This window comes from Pan paniscus, chromosome 5 (assembly GCF_029289425.2).
Source record: "Pan paniscus chromosome 5, NHGRI_mPanPan1-v2.0_pri, whole genome shotgun sequence".
Classification (NCBI taxonomy): Eukaryota; Metazoa; Chordata; class Mammalia; order Primates; family Hominidae; genus Pan; species Pan paniscus.
Window position 1 is genome coordinate 40,024,921 of NC_073254.2, and position 16,603 is coordinate 40,041,523.

The 16,603-nt window shown below is 41.1% G+C and overlaps 1 protein-coding gene and 1 pseudogene across 16 annotated transcripts in view; both read left to right on the top strand.

The window, feature by feature from the left end:
• CARMIL1 (capping protein regulator and myosin 1 linker 1) overlaps nucleotides 1–16,603 on the top strand; it is a 340,777-nt gene that overhangs the window by 98,284 nt on the left and 225,890 nt on the right. The window lies entirely within an intron of this gene.
• Nucleotides 6,194–6,293, top strand: LOC112440203 (U6 spliceosomal RNA; annotated as a pseudogene).

A 16,603-nucleotide genomic window follows, 5' to 3' on the forward strand; every position in this document is an offset into this window, starting at 1 on the left:
TCTTCCCTTAGGAGCAGAAATCCCTGAAGTCCAGACTAATGTGAATGCAACTCTTATCTGGGTCTAGCTGCCTAGTGGGGCTGCCACACTCCAGGGTGGTGCTGGGGGATGTCTCCAAGGAATCCAGTGATGTGACCTGTCCTCAAGTATCCCAGCAGTGGGTACCAGCACCAGTTCTGATGGGGATGGCAGGGGAGTGCTGTGAGATTCCTTGGTCATGAAAAGCCTTAGTGTGTTGGTTTTCTCAAGTACTGGTTGTAGTAGTAGATGAACTGGTCACATGGGCAGACTCAGGATCTCTTGGTTAGCCAGGGTGTTGCAGGCAATAGTGATTGCTGAGGTCACACATGAGTTTTCTCCTTCCTGCATGTTGTGTTCTTCTGCCTGAAGATGCTAATCTCCTATGTCAGTTGGCCTCCAACCAGAAGGTGGTGCTTGCAAAAGAGTACCAGCTGTGGTGGTGGTAGGATTTGTGCTTTGCCTTATGTACCCAGGGGAAGTACTCTGGTGTCTCAGGCAATTGGTGGGGCTATAGAGCTCCCAAAAGTTTCTGTTCTTTGTATTAAGCTACCAGGGTAGGATTGAGGGGCAAAGCCAGGTGAGGGCTGGGTCAGGCAAGTCTGTGCTCTAGCTCTCCATATGTGGGCAAAAGTAGAGGTCCCAGTGGGGATCAGAAGGCAGTTCTCTGACTGCTGGGGTATATTCAAGGAAAAAGCACAGCTGCTTCTGCTGCACCAAAGAGTCTGCATGGAGAATGGGGAGTAGCAGGTAGCAGCAAGCCCTACGCAGCTTTCATGCACTTGGCAAGGCAGGTCTCATAGCCACAGTGTACCACTAGCAGCAGCTAGCTGGGTTTCAGACAGTTGACACTCAGAACTCAAAACTGCCCCAGGCCATTATCCTTTGCATGGCCTTCAGGCCACATTTCTCTTGGTCTCCCTACACAGCAGGGGCACCCCTGTGCTCTCTTATGGCTGCAGCACACTTCCCACTTGCCCCTCAGTTCTAGCCAAGGGAGCTTGTTCCCACTCATATCGTGAATCTCAGTTGAGCTTCTCTCAACCTGTGATTGCTGTCTGAGTTAGCTGGCTGACTTCCACAAGGTCCCCTGTGAGGTAGGATCAGCAGTGGCTTCCCTTTGTCCTTGCTGGAGACTGGGAGTGCACTGAAAGCCTGTCCAGTGCTACTCCTTCTCATATACTCCCCACGGCTCACTGAATCAGCTTTAGTGCTGGGTAGGGTTGAGGGCTTCCCTTGTGGCCTGGATTGCCAGGTTCCCCAGTAGGAGTGCATATCCTAGAGGTAGTTTATCCTCCTCTCACACTCTAGGGACTTAGAGTTTTCCATCTGCCTCGTAGTAAGTTCCTGGGTTTTTTCCTGAAAAAAAAAATTCACAGTGTGAATCTCTCCACACTATTTTGTCTTTCCAAGTGGTAGAGGCATGCTCACAGTGCCTCCAATCCACTCTCTTGGGGATAAAAAAAAAAAAAAACAGGTTTTATTGGGTACCTTTGGGGTGAGAGTTAGTGTACAATTTAGGGACACTATTCTTGGAACCAGACCGACCTTGGTCAGACTCCTGGCTCAGTCATTTTCTGGTTGTATGGACCACAGCAAATTTAAAACTTTAAGTCTCGGTTTCCTCATCTGTAAAACTAAAATAATGGTGGTCACACATACCCATAAGTTTATTTTGAGACTTAAATAAGATAATGCATACAAAGCATTTAGCACAAAGTTTGACTCAGTAGGTGCTATTTGGTGTTCATGCCATTATTAGCTTTGTATTAAAGAGGTATATATTGTCCTGTCTTCTAGGAGCTTACAGTCCAGTAGGGCCATAAGATACATATTGAGGAAAGAAAGGGGAATGTCAGCCTGCTGTGATGTGTTGGGAGAGACTTTCTTGAGGAGTTGGGATTGGGGCCACTGTGTTGTACAATGCCAGGGAACACCATTTACATCATCTTTGAGAATGGGTCCCTCTGGAGTAGTACAGTTGCACTGCTTGGAATTTTGAATGTGACCATGAAGGATGTGTAGAATTTGGATAGTTGGAAGAAGGAGGGGTTTGGGTTTGGTAGGAAAAAACAAGATTCTTTCAGAGGATGGTGAGACCTCTCAGCTGGCCAGAGAGCTTTTTGCATTGAGCAGAGGTAGTCAGGCTGTGTGTCTTGAGGTGGCTCCAGGGCTTTGCTTCTTTCTGATCACTAAAAGGTGGATGGAATGAACCTTCTGGTGAAATGGGTACAGGTCAAGGTGAAATGCCTTTGATCTCTTCACATTGTCTTCCTTGAGTCTCCTCAGGGGCCGGGATTGCTATATTTCCAAAAGGGCACTTTTCTGTGAATAGCCTTTTAGCCTGGTTAAGTAAACCAAAAGGCTCACTTGCTTTTTCTGCCATTTCTTTTTCTTTAACATTACTTGTAGCTCATTTTGTTAAATACCACATTTACTCAATATGTGGAGTGATCAAGATGTTGTATGTGTGACCCTGTACCCTGGTTCTACTTTGTATAGTCTTACATTTCTTTTGAACTTCTTTATGCACTTTTTTTCTTTCCTTTTCTTACCTCTATGGAATTTATTCTGCTCTTTAAGGACTCTCAAAGGCATAGTAGATCATGGCATAAATTAGGTGGCAAGAAAGGATTTTCTTTATCATTAGGCTTCTATTCTTCTAAAGCTGTGTCTTTGGGAGATTTTAATTGTGAGGATGTAAATAAAGCCATATGGACCAAAAGTGAATAGCATATTTAATTATCTTGTAAATAACTTTAGCTTAGTAAATCTCCGACGTTATTTTAAAAACACAGTATTTTATTGGGTATTTAGTATTATATGATACTCTAAAGCAGAAGTCACCAAACTTTTACTCTAAAGGGCCAGATAGCAAATATTTTAGGCTTGCAGGCCGATTCTCTGTTGTAGATACTCAGTTCTGCCATGGTAGTGTGAAAGCAGCCATAGAAAGTATACAAACTGATGGAGGTGGTTATTTTGCATTAAAACTTTATTTAAAGCAATAGACAGTGGGTCAGATTTGGCTCTCTGGAGTGGTTTGCTGACCCTTGCCCTCAAGGAAAGAGAAAGAGATTTTGTTGGGTTGGGAAGGTAAATGGAAAATTACAGGAATTACAAAATTTCCAGATAATGAACTCTACAAAAAACTAAAAAAAACTTATACCTCCTATTGTTTGAATTAGATTTCATGTTTGATATGAATTTGTAAATAAATCCCAAATATCTTTATTGATAGTTCTTCCTTTTTAAAATCTAAGGACTTGGTTCACAACAAGCCTGTCTTTATTAATCAACCATTTATTGTTTTCTTTGCACCAGGCACTGTGTAGGTCATTGGAAATTTACAAATAACTTAGACACGCATTTTTCCTTTAAGGAGCCACAGTCTAGACTGTGTACTCTTTTTTGCCAGATGTGGACTCATGCCTTGGACCACATGAAATATTTGCTCTAAAGTAGCAAGAAACCTGCATTGGAAAAGGGACTTTTTGAGGGTACACTCATCTTTTTTTCTCTTTCTACTATATGTGTGTTTGGACTGCTATATTTTTATTTCTCTTTATTTTTGTATTGTTAGAGAAAGTCTGCTAGAATTTATAAATGGTGAGAATATTTTGATAACTTAGTTGCCAAAATTCCTAGTCTTGATTCCAGAGGTTGTGTTTTCCTGCCCTTTAAAATTTTCACTTAGTCACCTTAATTCAGTTTTTGAATTTCTTTGAGTTCTGTCTATCAAATTATAAACAAGCACCACCAAATTGCAGAAGGTTATCTCTTAATAGTATTGAAATAGGCAGTTATAAAAAATTGTGTCACCTAAGTCTAACAGCTCTTCTAGAATGTTTTCCTTTAGGCCTAAGCCATTCTGGCCCTTGCACATTGGGTGGGTCTGTGATCTGTTTCTACTCACAACACTTCTGACACAAATGGCTGGATTTTTTCCACACCAACAACCAATTCTTCGACTCTGACACTACCCAGAGTTAGCACAGACCCCACAGATTATGGGCTTAGACCCACGAGACTCTTCTCCACTTTAGATGCCAGTTGTAAGTCCAGGTCTCCTATACTTCTGACCAAGAGATGATAAATCTTGAGTTTCTATGAGCCCCACTCTTTGGGTTCAGTAATTCTCTATAAAGGCTCACAGAACTCACGAAGTCACTTTACTTCCTATTACTGGTTTATTATTGAAGTTACAACCCAGGAACAGCCAAATGGAAGACATGCACAGGACAAGGTATAGAGGAAGGGCATTGCCCTCTCTAGATGCCCACCCTCCTAGCACCTTCGTGTGTTCACCAATCCAGAAGCTCTTTGAACTCTGTAACTTAGGGGTTTTATGGCGTTTCCATTACATAGTCATGGTTGACTACATCACTGGTCATTGGTGATTAGTTCAATCTCCATCCCTTCTTCCCTCCCCAGAAATGGGGCAGGGGCTGAAAGTTCATTCCTCAAATTTCATGGTTGGTTCCCCTGGCAACCACCAGCCCTCATCCTGAAGCTCTCTAGGGGCCCACCAGGAGTCATCACATTTGCCTAAACTCAAGTATGATTGAAAATAGGCTTTTAATAATGAACAAGAGACACTCTTCTCATTCCTATTGCCCAGGAGATTCCAAAGGTTTTAGAAACTCTGTGCTAGGAACTGGGAATGAAGAACTTATTTTTATTTTTTTAAGACAGAGTCTCACTCTGTCACCCAGGCTGGAGTGCAGTGGCTCAATCTCAGCTCATTGCAACCTCCGCTTTTCTGGTTAAAGCGATTCTCATGCCTCAGTCTCCTGAGTAGCTGGGATTACAGGTGTACGTCACCACGTCCGGCTAATTTTTGTATTTTTAGTAGAGATGGGGTTTCACCATGTTGGCCAGGCTGGTCTTAAACTCCTGACTCCAGTTGTTTCCGGAGTTGGTTCCTTCCAGTGGGTTCTTGGTCTCACTGACTTCAAGAATGAAGCCGCGGACCTTTGTGGTGAGTGTTACAGCTCTTAAAGGTGGCACGGAGCCAAAGAGTGAGCAGCAGCAAGATTTATTGTGAAGAGCGAAAGAACAAAGCTTCCACAGTGTGGAAGGGGACCCGAGTGGGTTGCTGCTGTTGGCTGGGGGTGGCCAGCTTTTATTCCCTTATTTGTCCCCGCCTATGTCCTGCTGATTGGTACATTTTACAGAGTGCTGATTGGTGCGTTTACAATCCTTTAGACACAGAGTGCTGATTGGTGCGTTTTTACAGAGTGCTGATTGGTGCATTTACAATCCTTTGGCAAGACACAGGGCGCTCATTGGTGCATTTTTACAGAGTGCTGATTGATGCATTTACAATCCTTTAGCTAGACACAGGGCGCTGATTGGTGCGTTTACAATTCTCTACCTAGACAGAAAAGTTATCCAAGTCCCCACTCGACCCAGGAAGTTCAGCTGGCTTCACCTCTCACAAGTGATCTGCCTGCTTGGGCCTTCCAAAGTGCTGGGATTACAGGCATGAGCCACAATGCCTGGCCTTATATTTCTTATTATATCATAAAATCACAGTGGAGTTGGATGGGGGTGAGGGAGAGCAGTCTGTGAAAGAGAGAGGCTCTAAAGTCCAAATGAGGGCAGAATGTGGACTTCTCTGGCCCTGAGGAGTGGGTTGGGTTGAGTACTATGGGGTGATTTGATTGGACAGGTTCTGATAAGTCTGGTAGTGGGTACCTCAGGAGCCATGAGGACATTTAAATGTCACAGTGTCACAGAAAAGATAGAAGATTGTTCCCTAACTTGGGTAGTGGCATGAGAAAGTGGGTCTGTTGTTGGGAATAAGGTAGGCTCGGATGGTGGTTTTTGAGGGTGCCAAGAAATGTCTTTATAAGGTTTCAAATGTACATAGATGTAGAAGGAAGAATGGTGCCATTCTAAAGTGTTTTTGAAGTGAAAAACAAAAATAATATATTTTAAAGATACAAATGATTTCCATAAACATATAACAATCCATAGAGAAGAGGGTAATGTCCTTCTGGTGACATTAATTGAAATACTTTATGCCAGATTGGACGAAATCTATGTTTAAATTACTGGTATTAGTATTTTGGTATTTTCCCTTTAGTAAGATAATCTTGATAACTTTGATTTGCTTTTTGTGTCCTGATTACCTTGACATTAATATCTTGAAATAGAAAAACTGTGGTTCTTGCTTTGGTAGCACATATACTAAAACTAGAACAATAAAGACATTAACATGGCCCCTGTCGAAGGATGACATGCAAATTTGTGAAATGTTTCATATTTTTTAAAATAAAATTATGGCTTGTATATTTTTAAAACTTTGTATTATGCAAAACTTCTTGAGAACAAATAATTATGGGAACTTTTAAATACATGCAAAAATAGAATAGGATAATAAACTTCCCATCTACATTTTATTTATTTATTTATTTAATTTTTGAGGTGGAGTCTCGCTCTGTCGCCCAGGCTAGAGTGCAGTGGTGTGATCTTGGCTCACTGCAACCTCCACCTCCTGGGTTCAAGCAATTCTCCCTGCCTCAGCCTCCTGAGTAGCTGGGATTACAGGCATTTGCCACCATCCCCGGCTAATTTTTGTATTTTTAGTAGAGATGGGGTTTCACATGTTTGCCAGGCAGGTCTCGAACTCCTGACCTCAAGCGCTGCGCCCACCTTGGCCTCCTAAAATGCTGGGATTACAGGCATGAGCCACTGCGCCCGGCTGGTTTTTAAGACATGAAATTTCAGAATGTTTGTTTTCAAGAAAGAAAGCCCAATTGCCTCAATGCTTTATTTGAGGACAGAGCCTGAGGCACAGGAGAATAGCACGGTGGGACATTACTGGCACCATTGCCAACGCAGCTCACACGCAGCAACAGCATGTTTTGTTGGTTTTGCCAGCGTTGATGCTCAGATCCCTCTGTGTCATCTGTGTCAAAGGTGGCTGCCTCAATTAAGACACAAACCAAAAATTCTAATTATATAGTAGTTTCTGTAGTATCAGCCATGTGTACAACAGGTACTCAGGTGTCATTTGCTTTTTCTTCTACCACAAGAGTGGCCTTGGACTTGTGTGTCCGTTAGGTGATGGTTGAGGTTGCTCTGAGCCAGTCCCCTCCCCTGGTCCACTCAGTGGAAGCTGTGTATGCCCACATGGCACTGTATGGACACCAGTTTGTGTTTTTTTAAAAAACATTGCTATTTTTAGATTTGCTTTCAGAATGCAACCTATGGGGCAGAGGACCCAGGAATGTATAGCTTCTACCTCATTGCCTCGTTCTCAGGGATATCCAAGCCTCACTGCCTTGAGAAATTAAGAGACAGTTCCAGCAGGTACTGTCTTACTTGATGACTATAAATTCTATAATCATTGCTAATAATAGAGTGTTTTGTTCAAGCCGCTTAAATTTGTTTATTTTTTCCTCTCGGCAAGCCTAACATCATCATCCTCAAAAGCATGGTTGCCTGTGAATTTCCTTTTGGATAGATGTAACACTATTTAATTTCGCCCATCCATTCATCTATCCAAGCATCCAGTAAACATTTATCGAGTACCTATTATGTGCTGAGTACTCTTTTAGATGCTGGAGGGACAATGATTAATAAGATAATCTTTCTTTACAGAGTTCACATTCGGTGAGTGAGGAAAGTTGGACATTAAAACAGATAGTAATGTGGTGAGCTAAGTGCAGCTATAAAGTTATGTACAACTTATCAGGAGAACCGTTATCTAAGGCATCCAGTTCACAGAAGGGAGGAGAGAACACCATGTAGGCAAGGGGAATTTCACTATTATTGCCATATATCCAAGGCCAAGAGTGGTGAGAGAATGCGCTGGAGATGTAACAAAGGTGCTCTGTGACAGAGTTTGAACTTCAGTTTGCTGGTGAGGTGTGGGGAAGTCTGTGAACGGGATTCGAACAGTTGAGTGGCATGCTTATATTTGTGTTCTAGAAGAATCCCTCTGGTGGCTCTGTGCAATGTGGTTTTCAGGGAGTGAGGACTGGAGACAGAGTAGATAAGTGAGAATGCTGAGGGGCCTAATGATTCGTTCATGCATTTCATTTAGTAAACGTTTATTGAGCACTTACTATGGACCATGCCCTGTTATAGTCATTTGGAATTTATTTTCACATAGATAAACAGAAGAGATAAATAGTAGTAGCTTTTTTTGGGATAAATAGATACCAAATAAATCACAGTGTTCGCTTTGATCATGACAAACTTTTGAATACATGTTTTCTAGAGCAATATATTGATTTGGTGGTATTTTTATTTTGGATTTGGATCAGTCAGCACTAACATAAAAAATGGCCTCTTTCATGGTGCAAATTAGTAAGGCTTTAGTTTCAGCTCTTGAATTTTTCCAAGACTCATTATTCCAGTCTGTAGATTATTCTGAGCCTTAGACTCTCATTTTCTGCTCATTAGCACCTCAAAGAATGGAGAGGAAGGAAGAGAGAGAAACTTCAGTCTGACTTGCTACTTGTTAGAAGATTTGGTAAAGAAGGTGATGAAATTAATATTTAGTTTTCAAAATCAGGTTACAGATTGTTTTTGGGCTTGTTCTTGCCTGCAGTTCTTGCTTTCTCTCAACCATAGCTAACTTGCTGTCTGGATATATCTGAGTGTATTTGCCTCATGCACAGTGAAGGGTAGGATTAACCTTGGAAATTTGGTGTGGGCAAATAGCCCAAGAATTAATACATTTAATAATACATTTAATTATTTTACCAGTCACACTGGTTATTTGCAGTGTCAAAGCAGTTACCTTGGTATGATATAAGGACATGGAATTAATTTTGTTGTTTATAATCTTTGTGTTTATGTGGGGTGGGTGGTGAGGACGGAATCTTGCTCTGTCGCCCAGGCTGGAGTGCAGAGGCTCAATCTTGGCTCACTGCAACCTCCACCTCACAGATTCAAGTGATCCTCCTGCCTCAGCCTCCCAGGTAGCTGGGATTACAGGTGTCTGCCACCACACCTGGCTAACTTTTTGTATTTTTAGTAGAGATGGAGTTTCACCATGTTGGTGAAACTCCTGACCTCAAGTGATCCACCTACCTCAGCCTCCCAAAGTGCTGGGATTACAGGCCTGAGCCACCATGCCTGGCTTGTTGTTTGTAATCTGATATCTTGCTACTTGAACTTTGTTAGTATAGTTTAGGAGTAGGAACTTTAAAATGAAAACAAACACCGCCCAGGACATTGAAGAAATAACTGTACCCACTTCATAGGGTTGTCAGGAGGGTTAAATGAGTTAATATAAGCAAAGACTAAGGTCCAGCACATAGTAAATGTCATATAAACACTGGTCATTTTTATTGATTTTACTTTGAAAGTCAATTAGAATTTGCATGAAAGTAACAAGCAATAGGTGAAAATCATGATAGTACTAGATAATACAAGACATCATGAGGCCGGCTGTGGTGGCTCATGCCTGTAATCCTAGCACTTTGGGAGGCTGAGGTGGGCGTATCACCTGAGGTCAGGAGTTCAAGACCAGCCTGGCCAACAACATGGTGAAACCCCATCTCCACAAAAATACAAAAATTAGCCAGGCATGATGGCCGGTGCCTGTAATCTCAGCTACTTAGGAGCCTGAGGCGGGAGAATCGTTTGAACCTGCGAGGCCGAGATCGCACCATTGCACTCCAGCCTGGGTGACAGAGTGAGACTCTGTCTCAAAAAAAAAAAAAAAAAAAAAAAAATCACAATAGACTAGATAACACTCTATGATGTCACCTTTTACTTCACTAAGAACACATTTAATGTACAGACTATATACATTTTTAAATGCTCTGGTTCAAGGAAAGTTAAAAGTGTTTGTAGTTATAGGTCTACATTTGAGAAATACTTGTTATGAACTGAGGAGTAGGCAAATCCAGCATTTGGGCCACAACTTTTCTTTGATAGTTCCCCAGATAATAGGCTGAAGAGCATATGCAGAGATATAAAAGTCAATGAATAAGTGAATAGCTGAATCTGTTGAACACTATGCTCACAGTTTCTAGTTCAAGACAAATGAAACATTAACATAAGTTGTTCTGAATTTTCTAAGTGAAGAATTCTACCCTTCTTTAAGTTAAAAGATTTATAACCTTTTCAATAGCAGTATATATTCTGCAATTCAGCAGCTTTTCTTTCTGTGATTTTGAAGACCATCTTTTGAAGATGCAGAATTTAGAATTCCTACTTGGGGGCATTTCTTCAATTCAGTGAGCCATTCATGAGATTCAACCAATGGAAACATTAAACACAATGAGTGTGAGGAACTGAAAGTGCTTTGTTTTTTGGTTGCAGTGACTTCTAATTGAAGCAAACCAGCTATACATGTGGATGGTCATGACTTTATAATTACAATTAAAATATTTTCAGTAGAAGACTGAGGCCTCAGGGAAAGCATCGTATGAAATAGAGAATAATCACCAGATGCGATTATGGGCCCCTTTTCCGAGTGGGTAATGATTTCTTTGCCTCTAGCTGTGAGTTGGCAAATGGACTCTGTCATTTTGGGTATCTGTTGGAAGAAAGAAAAGGAAGGAACAGAACGATGAGAGAAACAGTTCATAAGAAAAAAAGAGAAAAAGATCTTGAGCAGATAGGCAAGTAGAAGTAAAAATCCTCACTGTTTGAGGCCTCCAGAGCTTGTTGAACCATGTTACTATTGTAGCATTACACCTGCAGTGTGTCTGCAGGTGTTCTGGATGTTTTGAAACTCATTTGATGTAGAAGCGTTTCTTGATGTCAAGTTATGTTGGATTTGGCATCATTATTCTCTCTACAACAGTAGAGTAAAGGCTGGAGAGTATTGAAAGGCTAATGTTTTTTTTGGTGATGTCTGCCTTAGTTAAAATAGCTACTATTAGGTGATAGAAATGAAGGTATTTAGCACAGACAACAGTTTTATTATGTTTTGTCTTTTAGATGTGGATTTCTCTACTTTTTTTTGTTTGTTTGTTTGAGATGAAGTCTCGCTCTGTCGCCCAGGCTGGAGTGCAGTGGAGCGATCTCAGCTCACTGCAACCTCCGCCTCCCGGGTTCAAGCAATTCTGCCTCAGCCTCCTGAGTAGCTGGGATTACAGGCAGGCGCCACCATGCCTGGCTAATTTTTCTGTATTTTTAGTAGAGACGGGGTTTCACCATGTTGGCCAGGCTGGTCTCAAACTCCTGACCTTGTGATCCACCTGCCTTGGCCTCCCAAAGTGCTGGGATTACAGGCATAAGCCACCGCCCCTGGCCTTATTTTATTTTATTTTATTTTAAGAGACAGGGTGTTGCTCTGTCAGCTAGGCTGGAGTGCAATGGCATGATCATAGCAGCCTGCAACTCCTGGGCTCAAACAATCCTTTCACCCCAGCCTCTCAAAGTGTAGCAGCTGGGACTATAGGCACGACCACCACACCCAGCACATTTTTACAATTTTTTTGTAACAAAAAAGGGAGGCTTCTCTTTGTTGCCCAGGCTGGTCTTGAATTCATGGCCTCAAGCGATCTTCCTGTGTCGGCCTCCAAAAGTGCTGTGATTACAGACATGAGCCACCACACCTGGCCTCTACTTAACAGGCACTACCAAGAAAGTAGGAATGACTGCCCTAAGGGGAATTAGCTTTTACTCCTTACTGATGGGGATTTCCTGCCTCCACTACTAGAGAAACCCACATTTCCATGTTTTACATTCAGTACTCACCAAGCATTTCCAAGTGCCTGGCACTGTGCTTGTCTCATCCACAGATGCTCTGCCAGTAGAAAATGGAATGGTTTTAATTGAGAAGACATGAGGAGGACTTCTATTTCTTAATTGGAGTCTATAAGCAAACTTCAAAAGAATCTTTCAGCTTCTCATTGGTTTAAAAATTATGACACTGTCTATTATATGTTTTGCATAACTTTAAATCTTCTTTTAGTCATATTGTATTGTTTTCTTTTTTGAGATTTGGGGGGGTCTTGCTGTGTTGCCCAGGCTGGCCTTGAACTCCTGGACTCAAGCTATCCTCCTGCCTCAGCCTCCCAAGAAGCTGGGGATACAGGCATGTGGCATAGTCAAATTGTTTTGCAAAAGTGTTAGCTGCTTGAGATTTTAGGCAGATTGGAAGGTGTCGATCACTTCTTTTCTCCAAAGTGTAAAATGGAATAATTGCTGGAATTGGATGTCAGTTTGTTTTTATTCTAGACACTATGAAACATGACTAATGATGCCAGGAATACTTGAGTCAGCATGTGAAAAGGAAAAAGCAATGAGTTGTTTCTGCCCAGTGATCAGAGCCAATTAAGCAGGGGAAGGCAAGCTAATGTTGGTGTGGGCCGCAGCAATGAAGATTTTGTCTGTCTTGTTCTGTATGTGTAGGACTCATGATAATTACAAGAGGGCATGCAATATCAGCAGAATACAGTTTAGGAATGAAGAATCAGGAGACACTGAGTTTCCTGGCTAGGAAAATTTTCTGTGTGAGACTAGCCACTGGTGTTGAACTATGTGCTAGGAAGCATTTTACTCTATTGTTATACATTATGAACTAATCATCTGTTTAAGATTTTTCTGGTGGCGATTGCCTAGTTTAAAAAAACAAACAGATTTTAAAACATTGCAAAAGTGAAGTATTGCAAAAATAATAATGCTTTCCTAGATGCACCATGAACTTCTTCCTGAAATTAATTGCGATTAGGCAGCTCACTGCCCTTTCACATGTGCTATTTTGAGATCTCATTATTTGGTGCTATAATGATTGATTTTGCTAATATATGTTAGTAAATTTGTTGCCAAGTTTCTCTTAAGCCTCTGGAATATGGCTATTATTGACATTACCTGGTAATTTTTTAAAAATAATTTTTTCTAGACATATATATGTACACATATATATTTACATATATATATATATATATATATATTTTTTTTTTTTTTTTTTGAGACAGGGTCTCAGTCTGTCACCCAGGTTGGAGTACAGCAGCACAGTCTTGGCTCATTGCAACCTCTGCCTCTTGGGCTCAAGTGATCCTCCCACCTCAGCCTCCCAAGTAGCTACAACTACAGGCACATGCCAACAAGCGAGCCTATTTTTATATTTTTTTGTAGAGATGGGGATTTGTCATGTTGCTCAGGCTGGTCTCCAACTTTTGGGCTCAAGCAATCTGCCTGCCTCAGCCTCCAAAGTGGTGGGATTACAAGCATGAGCCACTGCATCCCGCCTAGATTTTTTATATATGTTTTAAAAACAACCTAGGCAACTCTTTAAAAAGTCACACTTTTTGGCTTTTAAAAAATTTTTATTTTTTTGCGACAGTCTCGCTCTGTCAGCCCAGGCTGGAGTGCAGAGGTGTGATCTCGGCTCATTGTCACCTCTGCCTCCTGGGTTCAAGTGATTCTCCTGCCTCAGCCTTCCCAGTAGCTGGGATTACAGGCGTGAACACCACCACCTGTAATCAGCCTGGCTAATTTTTGTACTTTTAGTAGAGATGGGGTTTCACCATGTTGGCCAGGCTAGTCTTGAACTGCTGACCTCAAGTGATCCACCTGCCTTGGCCTCCCAAAGTGCTGGAATTACAGGTGTGAGCCACTGTGCCCAGCCACTTTGTGGCTTTTAATATTTGTGTGCGTGATTTGATTTGAAAGCTAAAATAAATCGAATGGTTTCCTTCATAAGAGATAGTTAACTAATTTAAAGGTAGCTATTTGTACTCTACAAGAAATAGTATTTTTCAATAATGTTCACTAATTATTCACAGATATTTCACTAATAATCCACTAATGTCATTATAATAGGGTAGCTGGCTGGGTGGGGGTAATTTCCATAGGACATTTTTCTATACATGTCATCTTTCCAGGGAACGTTGATAATTACACTGCTATACTTGGATGTTGATCCCAACCTGGACAGTCTTAAGGATAAAAGGGCACTGGGCTGTCTATCCTAGGATATGGTGGTGATAATGAATGGGCTAGACAATAGCTGACAGGAGCCCTAAGGACCTTCTGAGGTAGAGCCTCAGATTTTTTATCTTTTCCTTCTGTCACAGTTGTCTAGATGGTATCGAGATCTTGCAGAAGATGATGGGTTGAGGTTGGTCTGGGATTTGACTTTCTTCTTCAGGGGCCTTGTCAGCAATAGTTACTGTTCAATGTGATAGCCACTAGCCACATGTGGCTGTTTGAATTTAATAAATTAATGACAGTGAGATATAATTAAAACAATATTTAAATTACAGATTCCTTAGTTGCACTAACCATATTGCCAGGGCTCAAAAAAACTGCATATGGCTAGTGGTGAACATAGCAATACAAGTTCTGCTGGACACTGACATCTGTAGAGGCATGATGGATTGTCCAAGGTCACATGGCTAGTCAGTGCAAACCAAGTGTTTGGACTAGTTTAGCAGTTATTCTTTTATGTCACGCAGGCTTTCAGTTTTGGGTATTACAACTTGAACTAAAAAATTTGTCCCTGGCATGCCACATTCTTCTTCCAAACTGTGAGAAACTCAATGACAGAGTTAGAAATTAGTTATTACTACATAATTTTAGTTTTACAAATATCTGCAATTCATCTTAGGCTGTTTTTTTGTGTGTATGCATGTGTGTGTATATGCGTGTGTGTGTGTGTGTATCACATGTGGTATGGTGAGAGTTTGCCACCTGTGCCATACATACATTGCTAACCTGGTATATATGATACACAAACCGTAGATATATATGGGATCTAGAATTGCAGGTTATTGCAGTTGGACAGGACTTTTGAAGGTATCTAGCTTAACCTTGTATGTATGTATAATACTCCTGACAAAGTTTTTGATAGTGAGAGACCTGCCTTATAAAAGAGTTCACTTCTTTCCACAACTTCAAATTGATCTTGGAATTTTCTTTATATCAAGCAAAAATGTTTCTTCCTATAATTTCTATACATTGTTCCCAGTTGGCTCAGAGGAAAACATTTATTCCCTCTGACATATGCAGCCTTGCCAATATTTGAAGTCTGTTTTCCTGTCATTCTTATGTCTTTTCTCCTATAGGATAAGCAGACCTACTTCCTTCAGCTTTTCCTTATGTGACATGTTTGCAAACTGCTCACCACCCTGCTTGCTTCTTCCTGGACTGACTCCAGGGGATGGCTCAGATCTGTGTAACTGAACATTTCGCCTTTCATGTGAATGGATGTCATGCTAGATACATTTGGAAAATCTGAATAAGTCTTTCTTGAGGCAAAAAATGGCTACCAGTATCCACGTGTAGGAAATATATTGATTTAGTTTTCTTTGGTAAGAGGAAATGTAGTTGTCTGTAATAAATGTGTTATTTTTATAATCAGAAACTATTATACCATTTTAATAAAATTTAATTAAAAGTAATACCCCTGTTTATAATTACTGGATTGGGTAGAGTTTAGGTCTAGTGGATGGGAAAAAAAACACAACAGTGTTCCTGATCTTCCTCCCTCCTTTTTTCCCTCCCTTCATTCCATCCATTGAGTAATCTTTGTGTGCCTGTTATATGTTACTAACTATGGCACTAGGGTCACAGTGTTGAAGAAGAGAGTGGTTTCTTTCATGGTGAGAGGCATGAAATGAGTGATTTAATTATTCTGGCAGTGGGAAGGATGCAGTAGAACTCTGTTCAGATCTCCACAATAACTTACGAATTGCATGATCCTCAGTAGGTCTTTCATTCTATTCTTGTTTTTGAATTTCTGAAATAGCAATGATACTTGGAGTAGCTTCCTTATAGGATTGTTGTAAGACTTAGAAATAAAATTATAGGTGAGATTTCTGTAAAGATCATGGTTAGGCCAGGCGTGGTGGCTCACACCTGTAATCCCAGCACTTTGGGAGGTCGAGGCAGGCAGATCACTTGAGGTCGGGAGTTCGAGACGAGCCTAACCAACATGGAGAAACCCCATCTCTACTAAAAATACAAAATTAGCTGGGCATGGTGACACACACCTGTAATCCCAGCTACTTGGGAGGCTGAGGCAGGAGAATTGCTTGAATCTGGGAGGCAGAGTTTGCAGTGAGACGAGATCACGCCATTGTACTTCAGCCTGGGCAACAAGAACGAAACTCCATCTCAAAAAAAAAAAAAAAAAAAAGTCATGGTTAAGTTTTTAGGTAGGGCATGGTGGCTCATGCCTGTACTCCTAGCATTTTGGGAGGCTGAGGCGGGATGATCACTTGAAGCCAGGAGTTTGAAACCAATTTTGGCAACATAACAAGACCTGCTCTACAATTTTTTTTTTTTTAAATTAGCTGTAGTCCTAGCTACTTGAGAGGCTGAGGCAGGAGGATCGCTTGAACCCAGGAGTTGGAGGCTGCAGTGAGCTGTGATTGCACCACACATTCTAGCCTGGGCAACAGAGTGAAACCCCATCTCTTAAAGAAAAAAGAAAAGAAAGATCATGATTGTTGTTGCTATTGTTATTGATGAATAATACTTTCTTGGGGAGGTAGTGTGGCTGATCTTCCATGCTAAGTTCCCTTTTCTTTTTCACCTATTTCTGCCTTATGTGATTCTTTTGCCATTTTCTTATGAAATTTTTCTAACATACAGATAAGTTGAAAGAGTGTTAAGTGAGCACCCACATACCACCACTTAGTTTCTACCATTTACATTT